General features: G+C 49.4%; 1 long non-coding RNA gene across 1 annotated transcript in view; it reads left to right on the forward strand.

Moving 5' to 3' along the window:
* Positions 1-856: 856 nt before the first annotated feature.
* LOC138283217 (uncharacterized) overlaps positions 857-19,894 on the forward strand; it is a 72,049-nt gene continuing 53,011 nt past the window's right edge. Inside the window, exon 1 of the long non-coding RNA XR_011201133.1 lies at positions 857-923. This is a non-coding gene — a long non-coding RNA (uncharacterized lncRNA). The remainder of the gene's footprint in view (positions 924-19,894) is intronic.

Consider the following 19,894-nt stretch of genomic DNA (forward strand, 5'->3'; position numbering starts at 1 on the left):
TAAATCATTAATCATTAGAAATTCAATATCGTTTCAATACATTCTGTTAGCATAGGGTCTAAATTGCAATATAATATCAGTTTAATCCTTCTAACATCTGATTTAATTCAAATATTGCCTATGTCGAGCTCTACAGTACAAATGAATGCACATTAATAGAGAGGTGTCAGTGAAATTTCTACATTCAAACCATTTGATTAACATAAGGCATAAGCCGTCACATTATGATGACTTTTGTGACATTAGGAAGACTACTAAAATTTAGACTACCTCACAAGTAACATACTGCTCCATGAGGCTGGTAAGGAATGGGCCAGACACTTTATTCGGCTTGGTAATTCTTCCGAGGTGTGAATATTGGGCAAGAATGTGCCCTGCATGATGTGCATTTATGTCCCTGCCCTATTGAACTGTAATAATTAAGTATATATAGGCATATGGCATACTACTGCATGGCACTGCTAAAGAGGGAAGTATGTGTGCCTGCCATGAATGTAATGCTATGTCTATGATCTGCTGAAGACCAGAGTTGAGTGTATGTATGTGGGTAGTTGCAGTGTGCGAACCTACCCTTGCCTGCAATTGAATACTGTACAAATGGTAGATTCCAGTCTAGGAATGTTAAATAGTTGCAAGGGATTTACTGTAGATAACATTAGTAATCGCTATAAAAGCAATTACAGCATAGTACCAAAAACGTTAAGGGCTTTCATAGTGTTGTTATGTGTTCTTTGAGGAGGTTAATCTTCAGCTCTCATCTGATCTGGAGGAGTGTAATGACAGTTCTGGCAATTAAGCAGCATGTTTTTGTTTTTTTAACAGTGCCTTGGTGTGTGTCTGAAGCAAAAAGGAACAATGCACGGTACACTTTTGTGTTAAAAGTTGGTGTATAGCTGGCTAGGATGCATGCTGTTGCCTGTGTGGTAAGTATTTTGGTGTTGTATGTGTAATTGTAATTGCATTTACATAGCTCTTATTACCCCAGACAAGGCATTGAAGCAGTTTACGCTGTGCAGCATGTTTCTGCGGAACCCAGTGTTTTGGTTATAGTAACTTCTAGGAATTATTCTTGCTTGCACAAGCAAACCCTTCCATTAATTCACTTCATTTTCTTTGTGATAGATTAAAGTAATAGAAGTTAGGTGTGATTATTAGTAGGCCAGAGACTACTCTGCTGTAAGGGGCATCATTACACAATTACACAATTACATTGTGTCTCAAGAGCAGCCTGGCAAGGATATTTGAAAGAAAAACCAACCTAAACCTGTTCTGAAACATTTATATATAGAATTAGCAGCCTGAGAATACATGAAAGGAGCTTTTGCAGTCTGTACATACATGCAAAAAGGCGTTATAAGGGCAGACTGTAGTAGCCATTTGCACATGCACATACCAAAAGAACAACACACATTATCGCCTAAAAGTGGGTGTCCTTAGAAGTATTTCTATTTAATCACAAAGAGAGACAGACAGAGATTCAACCACCGCACACCCTCGGGAAGTTCTCAGAATAAACACACAACTATACAGTGGTGGTGAGGGTAGTGTTCTCTTCAGGGCACCTGCCTAAAACTTAAGATCTACTAATAAGCCAGTCATATTGGATGTCACGACTCCATCATGTGCCCCATGTGCGGTGGGTTGTACTCAAGTCACCCTTTCCTTGTGGCATCTCCCTACCCCAAGTACTCCAAATCGCGCTTCCCTTGTGGTGCCTTCCAGTCTCGAGCAATCCATGGTGCCCATCCCAGGAAGCCTGGACCATTAACTTTCTTGTTTTGTTGCTACGCAAGTTTAGACTTTTTTACACCTGCAGATTCTAACCTGTCTATTTAGGATAGTTACACTGCCACTGTGAACCATTGCATTGTACCATCATGCACTTGGTGTTCCATTATACTTGTTTATTGTTGCCAATTACCATTTGCACCTGCCACCTGCAAGGCCTTCTATCAGTTGTATGTAACACAAAAGCTTTCCCAGGTTCATTGGAATATTCCACGCTTCCACGTGTGACAGATGCCTTTTGGAAGACCTTTTCTTCCAGCATAGACATACTCTCTGAGCTTACAGCAACCTGAGCAAGCATCATCTCTGCACTTACCACCTGAGCCGGCCAGATCTTCCAGCATTCCAGTCCTGCGCAAACTTCATCCTTGTACTCATCTCCTTAGTTGTCTGGAAATTTCAGCACTCTAGTCTTCCAAGCCTTCCTGATGATCCTGTGAACCTGGCTTCTGCGATGCTTCTAGTGTCTTCCTTCCTGAGCTATGATTCTACCTCCTCTTGAGCTTCTTGCACTGAGCCTCCTGCAGTCTTTGGATTCCAGTTAAAGTGCTAGATAAGGGTAACTACTTTCCCATCATGTTAGTGCACACTAATCCTTTTACAGTAATAAGAAGGCCTGCCTATCAGCCTCGTCAAGACTCTAGACTCCTCTCCATTTTCTTCTCTGTAATTTTCCACAAGCGCTCCTTGCTTGTTCTTACTCCGGACTCTCCCTTCAACCTTGGCGCTTGCACTGTTTTTGCTCATGGACTACAGATTTAGGCTCTCATTACAACCCTGGTGGTCGATGATAAAGCGGCGGTAATACCGCCAACAGGCCAGCGGTAATAAATATGAAATTATGACCATGGTGGAAACCGCTCAGACAGACAGCCACTTTAACATACCGACTGCCATGGCGAATCCAACAGGCACCACGGCGGTAACCGGCAACAGCCAGGCAGGAGACAATGTTCCGCCCACAGTAATATGACACACCTATCCGCCACCTTTTCAGGGGCGGTACCAACAGCATCAAAAGAAACACTGTACAGAAGGGAAACGACTCACCTCTGGAGGCTCAAGGAAGAACCACGCCGCCATGGTGCCCGAGTTGCATGTCTTCCCCATGCTCTTCTACCTGCTCCACTACGAACACCAATGCTGGCTAAGACGACCACGGTGAGTACAGCCACCTAGCACACAGGGGGGGAGGAAAAAGCGAGTGACACACACACACGCACAACACCCCCACCCTCAACACCATACACACAAGAAGATGCAGTAACAGAACATATTTGCCCTGTACCCCTCAGGAATAATGCAAGGACAACTACTATAGTGTAAAAAGGCTTTAATAAGATAAATATAGGTGAAATCCGTGCATCCAAATAAAAAAGTATATACATATTTACAATGCAAGGGACACTGCCCAGTCCTCAATGTTCGTGGGCCACAGGGCCACATCACAAAGTCCAAGGCCCAACCTCACTCCTGCAACAACACAGAGAGAACACTGCAGGGGCAACAGGTCAAAAATAGACAGGCACCTCAGGGGGACGGGGATTAGGGGGCACCTCAGCTGGAAGATGGAACACCACTGGTCCTGGGAGTGCAAAGCCACAGTCTCTCAAGTGGGTGACTTGCCCACATGCTCTGGAGGGGGAAACATGCCCATCACTCTGTCCTGGGGAGTGCAAGGCCACAGTCTCTCAAGTGGGTGATTTGCCAACATGCTCTGGAGGGGGAAACATGCCCTGTGATTGGTCCTGGGGAGTGCAAGGCCACAGTCTCTCTAGTGGGTGACTACTTCCACTGGTTCTGGAGGGGGCATTGTGCCCGGTGAGCTTCATCCTGCGGAGGATGGGGTGAGTGGATGGCTTCATCCACTGCACTGGTTCTGGAGGGGACATTGTGCCCAGTGTGCTTCATCCTGTGAAGGATGGGGTGAGTGGATGGCTTCTCCACTGGTTCTGGAGCGGGCATTGTGCTCAGTGTGCTTCATCCTGTGGAGGATGAAGTGAGTTGTTGGCTTCTTCTACTGGTTCTGGAGGTGGCATTGTGCCCAGTGAGTTTCATCCTGGGAAGGATGGGGATGAGGGAATGGCTTCTTCCACTGGTTCTTGAGGGGGCATTGTGCCCAGTGTGCTTCATCCTGTGAAGGATGGGGTGAGTGGATGGCTACTTCCACTGGTTCTGGAGGGTTCATTGTGCCAAGGGAGCTTCATCCTGTGGAGGATGGGGTGAGTGGATGGCTTCATCCACTGCACTGGTTCTGGAGGGGGCATTGTGCCCAGTGTGCTTCATCCTGTGTAGGATGGGGGTGAGTGGATGGCTTCTTCCACTGGTTCTGGAGGGGGCATTGTGCCCAGTGTGCTTCATCCAGTGGAGGATGGGGTGAGTGGATGGCTTCTTCCACTGGTTCTGGAGGGTTCATTGTGCCCAGTGAGCTTCATCCTGGGCAGGATGGGGTGAATGGATGGCTTCTCCACTGGTTCTAGAGGGGGCATTGTGCCCAGTGTGCTTCATCCTGGGAAGGATGGGGTGAGTGAATGGCTTCTCCACTGGTTCTGGAGGGGGCATTGTGCCCAGTTTGCTTCATCCTGGGAAGGATGGGGTGAGTGGATGGTTTCTCCACTGGTTCTGGAGGGGGCATTGTGCCAAGTGTGCTTCATCGTGTGGAGGATGGGGTGCAAGGATGGCTTCTCCCACTGGTTCTGGAGAGGGCATTGTGCCCAGTGTGCTTCATCCTGTGGAGGATGGGGTGAGTGGAGGGCTTCTCCACTGGTTCTGGAGGGGGAATTGTGCCCTGTGATTCAGATCTTGGGGAGTGCAAGGTCACAGTCTCTCACCTGGGTGTCAGACCCACAGGATGTGCATGTGCCAGGCCGCCAACAGCCCATGGATGTAGGACTACACACTGTCCGCCGGCAGTGAAGGCTGCTCAGTGGTGGCAGTGGCAGTGCTGGCAGTGGTGGGGGGAGGCTCCAGCCCTTCCCCTGCAGCCTCAGACGGATGCCCACTGGGGCTGCTGCTGCTGGTGGCGGTGCTAGCAGTGGTGGGGGAGGCTCCAGCCCTTCTCCTGTAGCCCCGGACGGCTGCCCACTGGGGCTGCTGCTGCTGGCAGTGGTGCTGGTGGCAGTGCTGGTGCTAGCAGGGGTGGGGGAGGCTCCAGCCCATCCCCTGCAGCCTCGGACGGCTGCACCACCATGGTTGGTAGTGGGGGCTCCGACTGAGTCCCAGCACCTGGCCTCCTGTCCTTTTTGCATGCTGGTGCAGGCCCCTTGCCCTTCCTTTTACCAGCTGGGGGTGCCTCCTTGCCCTTCCTTACAGCACTTGGTGCAGGCACCCTATCAGTGTGGCTGCCTGGTGCCCGGGATCCTCTCCCACCTGGTATAGCTGTGGACACTACTGTGCCCCTGGACTGGGTGGCTGAGGTGCTTGGCTAGGTTCTGACCACCCTGGCCTGACATGAGGGACAGAAGGGAGGGCTAGGCAAGAGGTCAAAGGTGGAGACAAAAACTTCTTAGGGACATTGGGGCAGGAAGAGGGAGATGGTTTAGGAGTGGAGGTAGAAGGGGTTGTTGTAGGAGGTGTCTGTTTGCTGTGTTTGGGTACAGGTGCATGGGCTGGATGCTGTTGTGAGGTGGATGGCTGTTGGGTGTCTGAGTGCTTGCGTTTGTGTACTTTGGGAGAAGGGGGCACAGACACAGTGGGAGAGGACACAGGGGATGTGTGCATGGAAGTGAGGGTGTTGACTGCCAGTGAGGGGCGTGTGCTGATAGGTGTGCTGGTGATGGGGGTAGTGGATGAGGATGTAGCGCAAGCAGGTGTGAGTGTAGGCGCAACTGGGAGGGAGGTGGAGGAAGAGGAGCAGGGGGCCATAGTGGAGGCAGTGGCTGTTGGCATGTCTGCATCTGGATGATCTTTGTGCCTGTGGGATGAAGTGTGGTGCTTGTGTATGCCATATCCACTTTTGTGTGTTGTCCTTGGTGCCTGCTTTCTGCCTGTGTGCTTGAGATAGGTTGGGGTTGAGGGGAATGGGACTGGGTAGAGGAAGTTGGAGGGGGGAGGGTAGAAACAGGGACAATGGCTGCCATCAGAGAGTAGGCCAGAGCCTGGATTGATCTCTGTTGGGCCGACATGCCAGTGTGAATGCCCTCCAGGAATGCATTAGTCTGTTGCATTTGGGCTGCCAGCCCCTGGATGGCATTCACAATGGTTGACTGCCCAACAGAGATAGATTGCAGGAGGTCAATAGCCTCCTCACTCAGGGCAGCAGGGCTCACTGGGGCAGGGCCTGAGGTGCCTGGGGCGAAAGAGAGGGCCACCCTCCTGGGTGAGCGGGCACGGGAAACATGCTAAGGGGCTGCTGGGAGGGCAGTGCTGGTACGGGGGTGGCAGCTGTACCTGTAGCTGGGGTGGGTACAGAAGTGTCCGCCACCACCAGGGAGCTTCCATCGGGGGAGGAATCCATGTCCGAACTGTCTCCTCCTGTCTCCGCTGTTGTGCTCCCCTCGCCCTCCGTCCCACTGGTTCCTCACCGACAGTGGATTCGGCCTCCTGGGCCCTGTGGGATGCAGCTCCCTCCATCGCCAGTGCCACAGATCCTCCGCAGATTATGCTAATGCACATAAGGACAGGGTGACAAAACAAAAAGGAGGGGGAAGAGACAAAGGATGCATTTGGTCAATGGTGGTAACAACACCACAGTTGGTGTACACAACACACACACAGACACAGGGAACAGCCCTACACACTAGGCAATGTACTACCAGTCACAATGCTAGTCACCAGCCCATGGATAGGGACACTTAACGCCAATAGCAGCATACCTGAGACCCACAGACCCCTGCCCAGTAGTGGATGCCTACTAGCTTGGTTGGAGGTATTTTACATCAGAACCCTGCCCAACATGGGACCTACTCTGCAATGTCAGGCCTGGCCTAGGGGTACCCACAGGCCCACATCCCCCACCCGGATACCACCCCACCAGGTGCAAGTTGTATATTGAGGCACTGTACTCACCCCCTTGTGGCTGCTGTGATGCCCCCAAGCGCCCATCCAGCTCTGGATAGGCCACCGCCAGTATGTGGGCCATCAGGGGTTCAGCGTTCGAAGGGCACCCCTTCCTTGTTGGGAGGCCATCCCCAGCTGGGCCTCCACCATCTTCCGTGCCCAGCGTCTCAGGTCTTCCCATCTTTTGCTACAGTGGGTGTGCTCTGCCTGCCCTAGACCCCCAGGGTCCACACGTCCTTAGCGATGGCCCGCCATATTCCCTTTTTCTGATGGGCGCTGACCTGCAGGGAAATGGACACAGGGAAAGATATTAGTCCGACCGTCCTGCCTGTTACACTCATGGCCCACCATTCCCCTTCCCATCCCCATTAGCACAGACATGGCCCACCATACACGCAACACGCTGCCCAGGGCCCATCCACCAACCCCCCCCACATGAGGCCTTCACACACAGCACTCCGTGTATTCACGCCCCATGCATCGTACTCACGGTGTACTCACCTGTTGGTCTGGAGGCCCATACAGCATTCGGTACTGGGGTAGGACCCCATCCACCAGTCGCTCCAGGGGCCATTTCCCCAGTGACACGAGCCATGGTCAGTTCCAGACACAGGTCACAGCAGCACTTGTAGTGTGGGTCCTCTCCTGTTGAAGGTCAGGTAGCAAGTGAGTGAACAGATAGAAAATGGCGGTCACGTCCGCGGCGGTGCATAATGTCACCACCGGCGTACATCACCATTGGCCACTGTACCCCATAGGGCCCAATGTTGACCAATGAGGAGTTGCATGGCGGTTTTCAACAGCCTCCCGCAACGGCGCACAACGTCAGTGGAATTACCTCATTTCCACCTGTCCCTCCAAACAGGACAGGCGGACGCCATTTCAGTGCAGGCCATGGCTCCTAACTGTATCACAGTACACATATGCACCATTTGGACCTCTCCAAAAAAATACTGTTACAATCACGACATGCATTGAAGTGTAGTGGTTGGAAATAAGAGATACTGACCAGCTGCTCACCATTTTGCCCCATAGATTGCAACTGCTGTGGATGAATAGGAAATGGAGACATACCCCTGTGTACAGACCCCTGGTGGACTTGGCAACAATGAAGACAGGCACATTATCCTCACTCATAGACTGGACAGGGCCACAATCACAGAGCTGTGTGCCCAATTGGAGCCTGACCTAATCTCTGCTATCCGTCACCCCACCGGGATCCCCCCCCTCTTGTGCAAGTGCTATCAGTGCTCCATTTCCTGGCAACTGGCTCCTTCCAAGTGACAGTGGGCTTGGCAGCAGGATAGTCTCAGCCAATGTTCTCAATAGTGCTGACCAGAGTGTTGTCTGCCCTGATTAAACACATGCACAGCTACATCGTTTTCCCCCAGGTGGAAGATTTGGCTATAGTGAAAGCTGAATCCTATGCAATGGGACATATCCCCAACATTATTGGGGCATTTGATGGTACACATATAGCATTTGTCACCCCCCGGCGAAACGAACAGGTGTTGAGAAATTAAAAGAGCTTTCAATCGATGAATGTGCAGATGGTGTGCCTGGTGGACCAGTACATCTCCCACGTGAATACAAAATATCCTGGGTTGTGGCATGATGCCTTTATCCTGAGGAATAGCAGCTTCCCATATGTGATGGCTCAACTCCAGAGGCACAGGGGGTGGCTGATAGGTAAGCCCTGGTTCCCACCCAGTGGATGTTGGTGTATGGGTATGGTGTGGGCCCTAAGGGTTGGTGTGTGGCAACAGTTGTCCCTCGATATTTGCAGTTGACTCTGGTTACCCCAACCTCTCATGGCTACTGACCCCTGTGAGGAATCCCAGGACAAGGGCAGAGGACCTTACAATGAGGCACATGGGCGAAGAGTTATAGAGAGGACCATTGGCCTCCTGAAGGCCAGGTTTCGTTGCCTCCATCCGACAGGTGGATCCCTGTACTACTTACCCAAGAAGGTCTGCCAGATCATTGTGGCATGCTGTATGTTGCACAGCCTTGCCTTACATCGCCAGGTGCCTTTTCTGCAGGAGGATGAGGCTGGAGATGGCCGTGTTGCAGCAGTGGACCCTGTGGACAGTGAAGATGAGGAGGCAGAGGATGAGGGTGAGGACAACAGAAGTGCAATAATTTGTCAATACTTCCAATGACACACAGGTAAGACAGTGTAACTTCATATTTAATTGACAGTTTTTTGTCTGACATTGTCACTGGCAGGCTGATTTTCCCACTTCTATGGCCACTCACTGTACCCTTTGGCATCTCTATTTGCAGATATTTGTGCCCCACTATCGCTCCTGGTGTGTTGACTGCAGCCAACTACAGGTCATTCCTATGTATACATTTGTATACAGTTGATTTTCAATGTTTAAACCTTGTTAAACGAATATGTACCTAAATCATTTGACATACTCCATTTTTCAAAGGGTGTTTATTTCAGTGCTAAGAGGTAGAGGGGGATGTGCAATGGGCTGGGGGGGATGATGGAGGAAAGTCCAGGTTGGAGTCCAGTCTCTTTGTATCACAGGTGCATTGTCCAAGGGGGCATAGGAAGGGGAGCAATGGCAGTTCAAGGTGGACAGGGTGACAGAGTGGGACACAAGGGTGACAATCAGGTGAGTCTTATTTCCTGGTGGGGGTCTTGGCAATAGTCTCTGGCTTATGCCTGGATCGCAGGGAACGTTTGCGGGGTGGTTCACCTTCTGCAGGGGAAGAGGTGCTGGTGGCCTGTTGTTCCTGTGGCGGGGCCTCCTGTCCACTAGCGGCAGCAGAGCTGTTCATCAGTTTGGCTAGTGGCAGGGGCCCGGTGGGGTGCCACTGCCTCCCTCATAGTGTTGCCCATGTCTGCCAGCACCCCTGCAATGGAGACCAGGGTGGCGTTGATGTCCTTCAAGTCCTCTCTGATCCCCAGATCCTGTCCCTTCTGCAGCCGCATGTTCTCCTGCAACTTGTTCAGTATCTGGCCCATCATCTCCTGGGAATGGTGGTATGCTCCCAGGATCATGGTGAGTGCCTCCTGGAGAGTCGGTTCCCTAGGCCTGTCCTCCCCCAGTCGCACAGCAGTCCTCCCAGCTTCCCTGTTGTCCTGTGGCTCTGTCCCCTGAACTGTGTGCCCACTGCCACTGACCCCAGGTCCCTGATCGTCCTGTGTTTGTGGGGTGTCCTGGGGGCCCTGTAGTGGTGAACACACCGCTGATTGACGTGTCCTGGGAAAGAGGTATGGGCCCGCTGGGTGAGTGCTGTGGTTGTGTTCCTGAGGGGGGAGGCGAGTGTGTGCCTGGGTAACCGACTGTCTGGAGATCCCTGATGGGCCAGGTTGGTCATCCAGATCCAGGCGAGCAGGCCTGGCGAGCAGAGCTGCTGTCATCACTGTGGGCCTCTTCTGTGGGGGGGGACTGGATGTTGCTGGCACCTCTTCTCCGGTGACATTGGCTGGGGTACCTGGGGGATGTAAATGCAGTGTTATTGTTTCTGCGTGTGACAGCATGTGCATGGGTGTGTTGACCTCTATGGTTGTTGTTGCCCTGGCAGATTTGCCTTTGAGTGAGTAGCTTTTTGGTGGGCTAGGTGATTCTCTCCAGTGTGCGTGCAGTGGTAATAGTTGTCCATGCAGATCTGTGAGGGGTGTCCATGCATTGGTGTTACATGCAGGGCTTGGTATTGGGATGAGTGGGTTGTGATTGTGGGGTATGTGGGAGGTGGTGAAGTGATGGGAGTGAGGGTACAGGTGGGGGTTTGTGATGGCATACAGGTAGGTGGGGTGATAGTAATAGAGACTTGACTTACCAGAGTCCAGTCCTCCTCCTACTCCTGCCAGGCCCTCAGGATGCATGATTGCCAAGACTTGCTCCTCTCATGTTGTTAGTTGTGGGGGAGGAGGTGGGGGCCCACCGCCAGTCCTCTGTACAGTTAGTTGGCGTCTTGCTGCTGTGGAATGTACCTTCCCCCGTAGGTCATTCCACCTCTTCCTGATGTCGTCCCTTGTTCTGGGGTGCTGTCCCACGGCGTTGACCTTGTCCACGATTCTCCACCATAGTTCCATCTTCCTAGCAATGGATGTCTGCTGCACCTGTGTTCCAAATAGCTGTGGCTCTACCTGGATGATTTCCTCCACCATGACCCTCAGCTCCTCCTCAGAGAATCTGGGGTGTCGTTGTGGTGCCATGGGTGTAGTGTGAGTGGTGTGGGTGAGGGTGTGTGGGGTGATGTGTTGGGGTGTGTGATGTAAGGTGCGTGGATGGTGTATAGGTGCTGATGTTATGTGGCTCTGGTTGTGTGTGTGCTCTTGCTGTCTCTTTCTGGTGGCAATTCTTTCTAGTCGTAAATCGGTGGTAGGTAGTGTGGGTGTGTGTTCTACAATGGTGTGGATGTGGTGTGTGTATGGGTGTCAGGAGTGTGTTGTTTGAATTGTCCAATGTGGTGTAGTTTTGTTTGAGTGTGTGTATTTTAAGCGCTGTGGTATGTACTGCCAATGGTTTACCGCCATTGAATGTCCGCCGCGGTGATTCGTGGGTCATAATGCTGTGGGTGTAGTTCTGTGGCGTAACGGTGTGGGTTTTGCTACCACCAGCTTATCGCTGATCTTTGGGCTGGCGGACTTGTGTGTGTGACTGTATAGTGACGGATGCGTATATGAGTGTCATAGTATGCTTGGTGGTTTTTCACCGTGGCGGCGTTATGTTGGCGGCAGTCAGCATGGTGGTAAGCGGGATTTACCGCCAATGTCATACTGAGGGCCTTAATTCAGTGTTTCTCTATTGAACAGTAGTGTCAAGAAGAATGTTCTTTTAGAAGCGATTGCTATCTGTATGAACCTTGTAGCCTTCAATCTGTATTTCTAGCATACCATGAGAGTGTCAGTACTGACTGCAGCGGAGGTTAGGGCAGAGGAGCATCGCCCTGCCTGCTTTGAGCGCAGCATTGCACCAATGTAAATAATAAAATGGATTCATTATCATTTGTAGGAAAATGCCACTGTTGGCATGGTTACCCCCTAACTTTTTGCCTTTTGTTGATGCTAGTTATGATTGAAAGTGTTGTGGGACCCTGCTAACCAGGCGCCAGCACCAGTTTTCTTTCTCTAAACTGTACCTTTGTCTCCACAATTAACACAGCCCTGGCACACAGATAAGTCCTTTGTCCTCATACCAAGGGCCCTGTAGCCAGGGAAGGTCTCTCTAAGGGCTGCAGCATTATTATGCCACCCTGGGGACCCCTCACTCAGCACATGCACACTGCCTCACAGCTTGTGTGTGCTGGTAGGGAGAAAAATACTAAGTTGACATAGCACTCCCCTCAGAGTGCCATGCCCACAACCCACCACCTGTGGCATAGGTAATTCACCCCTCTATCAGGCCTTACAGCCCTAAGGCAGGGTGCACTATACCACAGGCGAGGGCATAGCTGCATGAGCACTATGCCCCTACAGTGTCTAAGCCAATTCTTAGACATTGTAAGTACAGGGTAGCCATAAAGAGCATATGGTCTGGGAGTTTGTCAGACACGAACTCCACAGTTCCATAATGGCTACACTGAATACTGGGAAGTCTGGTAACACACTTCTCAGCACAATAAATACACACTGATGCCAGTGTGGGATTTATTGAGAAATCCACACAGAGGGCATCTTAGAGATTCCCCCTGTAAACCAGCCCAACTACTAGTGTTAGGCTGAGCAGTTTTTACCAGCCTTCCATATCCAGACGGGTTTCTGGCCACATGGGGTGAGTGCCTTTGTGCACTCTGTGACCAGGAACAAAGCCTGTACTGGGTGGAGGTGCTTCACACCTCCCCCTGCAGGAACTGTAACACCTGGCGGTGAGCCTCAAAGGCTCAAGCCTGGTGTTACAGCACCCCAGGGCACTCCAGCTAGTGGAGATGCCCGCCCCCTGACACAGCCCCCAATTTTGGCGGCAAGTCTGGAGGAGATAATGAGAAAAACAAGGAGGAGTCACCCTCCAGCCAGGACAGCCCCTAAGGTGTCCTGAGCTGAGGTGACCACTGCCTTAGAAAATCCTCCATTTTGCTTTGGAGGATTTCCCCCAATAGGATTAGGGATGTGCCCCCCTCCCTACAGGGAGGTGGCACAAGGAGAGTGTACCCACCCTCAGGGACAGTAGCCATTGGCTACTGCCCTCCAGCCCTAAACACACCCCTAAATTGAGTATTTAGGGGTAACCCTAAACCCATGATAACAGATTTCCTGATGACCTGAACAAGAAGAAGGACTGCTGACCTGAAAGCCTCACTGAGACGATGGAGACAACAACTGACTTTTCCCCAGCCCTACCGGCCGGTCTCCAGACTCAAAGAACCTGCAACAGCGACGATTTCAGCGGGACCAGCCACCTCTGCCAACTCAGAGGACTGTCCTGCAACCCAAAGGACCAAGAAACTCCAGAGGACAGTGGCTCTGTCCAAACAACAAAGAAGAAACCAACTTTAAAGGGACTCCAGCCTCACTCCGGAAGCGTGAGTCTCTAACACTCTGCACCCGATGCCCCCGGCTCGTGTCCAGAAGAACCAACACTGCAGAGAGGACCCCCAGGTGACTCTAACGGCGTGGACACCCTGAGACGACCCCCCTGCACCCCATCAGCGACATCTGCAGAGAGAATCCAGAGGCTCCCCCTGACTGCGACTGCCCGGTAACAAAGAATCGACATCTGGAAGAAGCACTGCACCTGCAGCCCCCAGGCCCGAGAGAAACCAACTACCAGTGCAGGAGTGACCAGCAGCCAGCCCTCATCATTGCCCAGTCAGTGGCTGGCCTGAGAAGCCCCTCTGTGCCCTGCTTGCATTGCCAGAGTGACCCCCGGGTCTCTCCATTGATTTAAATCTAAAACCCGACACCTACTTGGCACACTGCACCCGGCTGCCCCTCTGCCACTGAGGGTGTGTTTTGTGTGCCTGGTTGTCACCCCCCCCCCCCAGTGCTCTACAAAATCCCCGGTCTGCTCCCAGAGGACACAGGTACTTACCTGCTAGCAGACTGAAACCGGAGCACCCCTAGTTTCCATAGGTGCATATGTTACTTGGGTCCTACTTTGACCTCTGCCCTTGACCGGCCATGTGTTCATGGTGCTGGGTGTTTGGGGTTGACTTGCACCCCCAACGGTAGGCTGCCTATGCCCCCGGAGACTGAACTTGTAAGTGCTTTTCTTACCTGCTAAACTAACTTGTACTTACCTTCCCCAGGAACTGTTGATTTTTGCAGTGCCCACTTTTAAAATAGCTTATTGCCATTTTTGCCAAAACTGTGTACATTACTGTTTTAATTCAAAGTTCCATATTTGCCCATGCCAAGTACCTTACAATTTATGTATTTACTTGAATTCTGAATCTTGTGGTTCTAAAATAAATTAAGAAAATTATTTTTTCTTTATAAAAACATATTGGCCTGGAGTTAAGTCTTTTGTGTGTGTTCTCATTTATTGCCTGTGTGTGTACAACAAATGCTTAACATTACTCTCTGATAAGCCTACTGCTCGACCACACTACCACATAATAGAGCATTAGTATTATCTAATTTTGCCACTATCAACCTCTAGGGGGAACACTTGGACTCTGTGCACACTATCTCTCACTTTGAGATAGTATATACCAAGCCAATTTCCTACACCATTTTATTATGATGTGTGGAACGCGGCGAGTGTGAGGGCGGGCATGATTCAGCAGGATTGGCATAGCAAAGTACACAGTGTGCATGTTGGATTGGCCGGCTGCCTTCCGACGGCCAATCCGACATGCGCACTTCTGCCTGCACCTGTACAGCAGCTGTATTAAATAGCCAGGGGATCAAACAAACCCCCAGACTCAAAAGGAGCACTTGGTTAGTCTGCTCCATCCAATCCTCATGCGTCTCTCATGTTGCAGGAATGGTTAGTTTGCGTTGGTGTCTTGGAGTGGTGAATCAGACGTTTAATCCGACCTCGAGCAGATAGCAGCCGAATAATACCATGCACATGAATGAGAGGGATTTCCTGTTCCATAAACACAATAAATTTTAAAAGAACCAGATGCCCTCGGCAAGACCAACAATTTGGAAGTCGTAAAAGGGTGAAAAACCATTGTCGATCAGGCGAGGCTGCACAAGTGTTCCCTGATTTGCTTTAAAGGCTTTTTCGTAGGGATCTGTACCAGACCTGACAGAAGGCAGCTTACAAAGGGTTTCTGTGTGTTGGCTGGGGAGCGTTGTAAAATTCCATACTTTAAATTGCTTATTAGAATTTCATGTCTGCACTGTGTGCCAGCACCTCTGGTGGATTATGGTAGAGGGAGGGTCACGTAGGTTTTAGAAACGGGGCGCTGGGAAAACCAGAGAAAGCAATAAGTAATAGGCACAATCTAGTGACAGTAATAATGCTGTGATCTGAAGCGCTGCACATTGGACTTCTGATACTTCCCAGTGACCCCCAGAGCCATTCAGAAAAGAAGCCCTGTCCGGGCACCTTCACAGCCAGTCTAGAGATCGCCACTACTGGGCACCTATCATCAGGACTTGCAGCTTCTCAATGCACTGCTGATGGCCTGTATGACCTCCAACCCAGGCCCTGCAGCACCACTCACTGGCTCTGTGTCTTCTCCCGGTAGCTCCCTCTGTCCGTCCTCGATGAAGCCTGAAGACCTGCCACCAGGACCTGGCATCTCTCCTCCCACTCTATGGTCTCTCACACATTCTGCAGCTGCCACTCTTCGAGCAGCACCTTCCTCAGTGTCCTAGGTATCAAGGGACAGCCCCATATCTGAATGAGCATTCTTCTCACTGCAGGCCAGTAATTTCAGATTTGCTCCTTTCCTGGGTACCCTGGTCTGTCCACTGTCTTCAGGTTTCTTTGTTTCTGAAATAACCTCCAGCTCTCACCATCCCAGACTACTTTGGCTATAATCATCTAGAGTCACAGAGATTATTTGCAGTAATAGGTGAGCTGCTGCTGTGTTACAATATTGAAAACACGTCACCATCCATAAATATTAGATGTAAACACATTTACAATTTACACAAGTGCACCTGTGCACTGTCAGTGACCAGGACAAAGATTGCATGAAAGAGCTGAAATTGGATCATACATTCAAAACCGTTCCAAATAGAAGTCCCCAAAATTCGTTTAGCCCAGGGCCCCAAAATCCTTTTGAGGTCCCCGCTGTACATGTGGCCTAGTTTCTTATGATACATGAACAACATTAACTTGAAGCAATGTCATTTTTGTTTAAATCAAATGTAACATGTCTTTCTATCGAACATATATTCCAGAACTTGTGTATTTTAAGGTGCACTCATATGTGATAACGAAGACAAGGGAGGCTTAGTGAAATAAAATATTTGCCTTGGATCACACATTTTGGTCAAGCCGGGAAGCCGGAATTGGTCCCAGGATTTCTGCTTTGACATTGTGCAGTTCAGACCTTGGGACCTTGTGGCTCATGCCGTGAAAGTTGGAAACAACTTTTACGCCCCACCACTTTAAAAAGTCATCAGCCACCACTGACTGAGTGTAACCTTGGGAGTGTCAGTAACTCTAACCCATGAGTTGAGTGTCATCTTGGGAGTGTCTGTAACTCCATTCTATGTACCAAGCGTAATGTTTGGAGTGCCAGTAACTCCAACCCATGTTTCGAGTACAACCTTGGGAGTGTCAGTAAGTCCAACCTTGTTCTGAGTGTAACCCTGTTTCTAGTATACCATGGGAGTGTTTCTAACTCCAACCTGTGTATCAAGTGTAACCATGGGAGTGTCAATAACTCCAATCTTTAAATCTATGTATCAAGTTTATCCCGGGACTATCAGAGGCTCCTATTAGTATTTCAAGTTCTTCTTGGAGCGTCTCAGAGATTCTTATCCAAGAACTTGGTTAGTCTGCTCTCATGCAGTGATTTTGAAGAAATATGTAAGTGTTGGTTACTGAAGCAATGCACTTTTAATTATGTAGAAGCTTGCTAGTGTATTGATAGTAACTGACTGCCTCTTCTTGTTGTTCCCTGTGTATTGCGTCTTCACAAAACCAGAGGTCTAGTCCTGTAAATGTCCACCTTTGCATATCTAGAAGATCTCAGGAGCGATGTCTCCTTTTAAGTGGTGTTCTACCATTGCTGAGCAGATCCTGCACCGCAAGTCTCTCTCCTTTTTTTCTCATTTTGTCTCACCTGCCTTCCCCTTCTGGATGGGGCAGGATCTTTGAGTTCCTTTTCTGGATCTTGCATCATCCTGAGAGCGATAGGAGGTCCAGCATCAGCTTCAGTGTCGTCTCCACGGTTGGGACCAGGTGAGTGTGTGACATTGGACGAGGAAGCCTCAGACACCTTTTGTGGTTTGCATCATCATTAGCATCTTCATCCCACCCTGGTAAGATGGTACTATGAGGGTGGACTCAACCTCAGTAAAAGGTACTTCTTCATAAGAAAATTAACTGGATAAAGGTGGGATCTAGGTGAATAGAAAATTACCTTGAGATAAATCTTCAGGAAATACCTTTATTTGTAAGTACATCAGGTATAATGAAAAAAAAATAGTGGATGGTTAAGGGTATAATGGCCACTCATCCAGTTCAAGCCAAAATGTTTCTGCCAAAAGTTGGTCAGAGGCATTTATCAGGGTTCCAAGGATCCATCTCCCATAGCTACTACATATGTATGTGTGAAAACGCCTACTTCCGAATGAAGAAACTAGGAAACTCGGAATACAAAATATACATTAATCTGTGGATATTAGGGACACAGATTATTAAAAAATCATGCATTTTACATTCATAATAGTGCAAACCATCTTAAAGGTGGCACACTGGTGACACTGCACTACAAGCAAAAACACTGCACATGAATCGTGAGGAATAGGTGGCCAAATTCACATGTACTAAATCGTAACCTAACTGTGGGTTGTTAGGACTTCACGGCCAGGTCAGAGGGAGTCACCCTCTGTGGTCATACATTTATTGAAAATAGATTTTGGAGAGGGTTTGTTAAATGGGGAGTAATTACATTTATTTGTGTGAGGTATCCTGTACCAAAGCAAGTATTTTTTATGAGCCACACAGCTTATTCAATATGCATAAGGCAGTAGCTATAGATTCATTCTTGGCATTGCATGTGCCATAATCTGATGGTAATTTGCCAAAGAACTCATAAATTATGTCTAGCATTAGCTGGGTAGGAAAAACACAGCATATGATCTTATATTACACTTGCACAAGAAATATGTCTATGGCTATATAGGCCCATATTTATACTTTTTTAGCGCTGCATTTGAGCAGCTTTTTGACACAAGAGCGGCGGAAACTTACAAAATACAATTGTATTTTGTATGTTTGCGGCACTTTTGCGTCAAAAAGCTGCACAAATGCGGCGCTAAAAAAGTATTAATACCGGCCTTAGTGTACTAGTCCCATACTGGAGCAAAAATATGGCAGAAATATCATTGGTAGCAGTGGGGCATTCATATACAGTATCTGTGGTTAACTTTATATAGAAAACAAGGGACTACACACATTAAGGGTGCTTGATGTGGCCCTGAACTAAAGTAATTGATTAACACCACATTCACATTGTTGTGTTTATTCTGTCCGTAGAAACAGGCTACATGCTGGACAGATACCTTTACAAACCACGGGGCAGACTTACTAACAAGTCATGCAACACAGTAGGACAACTTGCTGTACTTCTGACAGGCACAGGACAGGAATGCCTCATATCTAATAAGATATGCCACATTCCTGCTTCCTGTCTGTGCTGGTGCACCAAGTGCATCCTAGCACCAATGCAGGCACCATTGTGCCATGGTGAAAGAGTGCCTGCGTGACAGCCAGGATTGTTTTTGTGCAGGAAGGGGCACCATGTGTGACGCAAGGAAGACATAAGCCCATGATAAATATGGCCCTAACCTTCTCACACACATTAATTAAAGTAGTTGTAGTTTCAAATCAATTACCTATCTGGATTCCAACACACTGCTATGCTGTTTTATATTGGAAAAAAAGAATCTGAAATTACAGGACGTTCCAGGCATAAACAAGAACAAAAGTTGTCTTGCGGTTTCAAATGTTTGAAGACAAAAATGAAAAAATGGCAAAACAAATTCTTACGGTTACAGGCATGTGCTACACAAGAAATGTTTTAGGATTTAATCTGTTTTATTGACATTTTATCATGTACAACATTTCCTCCTACAACCACTGGCCGGTGGATTAAATTGAACAAAAACTTATAACAAAATACTATGCCTCCCCGTACCATTCCTATATCCTGCGTTATCACCTTTTCACTCTATCCCCTTCACACTGGCCTTCTCCAACTCATGTCACAACTGTCCCTCTCGCCGGGGCTGTAGTAAAACTCGTCAAGAGCAGCACTTGCAAATAGCGCGGGCACGTTGCTCCCTGAACTCATCTGAAAGGTAGGAGATACAGGGCCCCCATACCTTATCAAACTGGAGTAGGGATCCCATGGCCATTGCTGTCAATTTTTCCATCCCCGGATGTCCCACAGCTTGTGTAGCCAGTCCGTCTGTGAGGGCACCAACTCTGAGCCCCATCTAGCACAAAGTAGCTTTTTGGCAGCTCTAATCGTAATTTAATGTCCCTACCCATTGGAGCCTTGAGAGGGTAGGTCTGTGGGTTTGGAAGTCCCAGTAAAACATAGCTGAGGAAATGGGGAACTGCTGTGTCATACATTCTGTCAATAGCGTCCAGTATGTTCTCCCAGAAGGCAGCCAAACGTGGACATTGCCATAGAATATGCGTGAGTGTACCCCTCTGGTCACAACCCTGCCAGCAACTGTCCGTGGTGCCCGTCCACCAGCCCACCACCCACGCCGGAGTGTAATACCAGTAGTGCACTATTTTCAGAAGGAATTCCTTAGTAGTCATACTTTTCAGTAAAGGCCCGCCCACATTTGACCTCCCACCTCTGCCTCGCCGAAGTCCAGAGGAGATCCGGTCGCGCTAATAGGAAGCCAAAAATATCTGAGATAAGTTTCCTATCTGATGAGCGCGTCAACAGCCAGCGCTCAAAGGGAAAGATGGGCCGTGCTGCATGGGGTCTTACCGCTTGGGCCAATACCCAGCGTCTGATCTCTAAGTACTGCCAGTAGGCCTCCTGTGGCAGA

This window comes from Pleurodeles waltl, chromosome 3_1 (genome assembly GCF_031143425.1).
Source record: "Pleurodeles waltl isolate 20211129_DDA chromosome 3_1, aPleWal1.hap1.20221129, whole genome shotgun sequence".
In the NCBI taxonomy this organism is placed as follows: Eukaryota; Metazoa; Chordata; class Amphibia; order Caudata; family Salamandridae; genus Pleurodeles; species Pleurodeles waltl.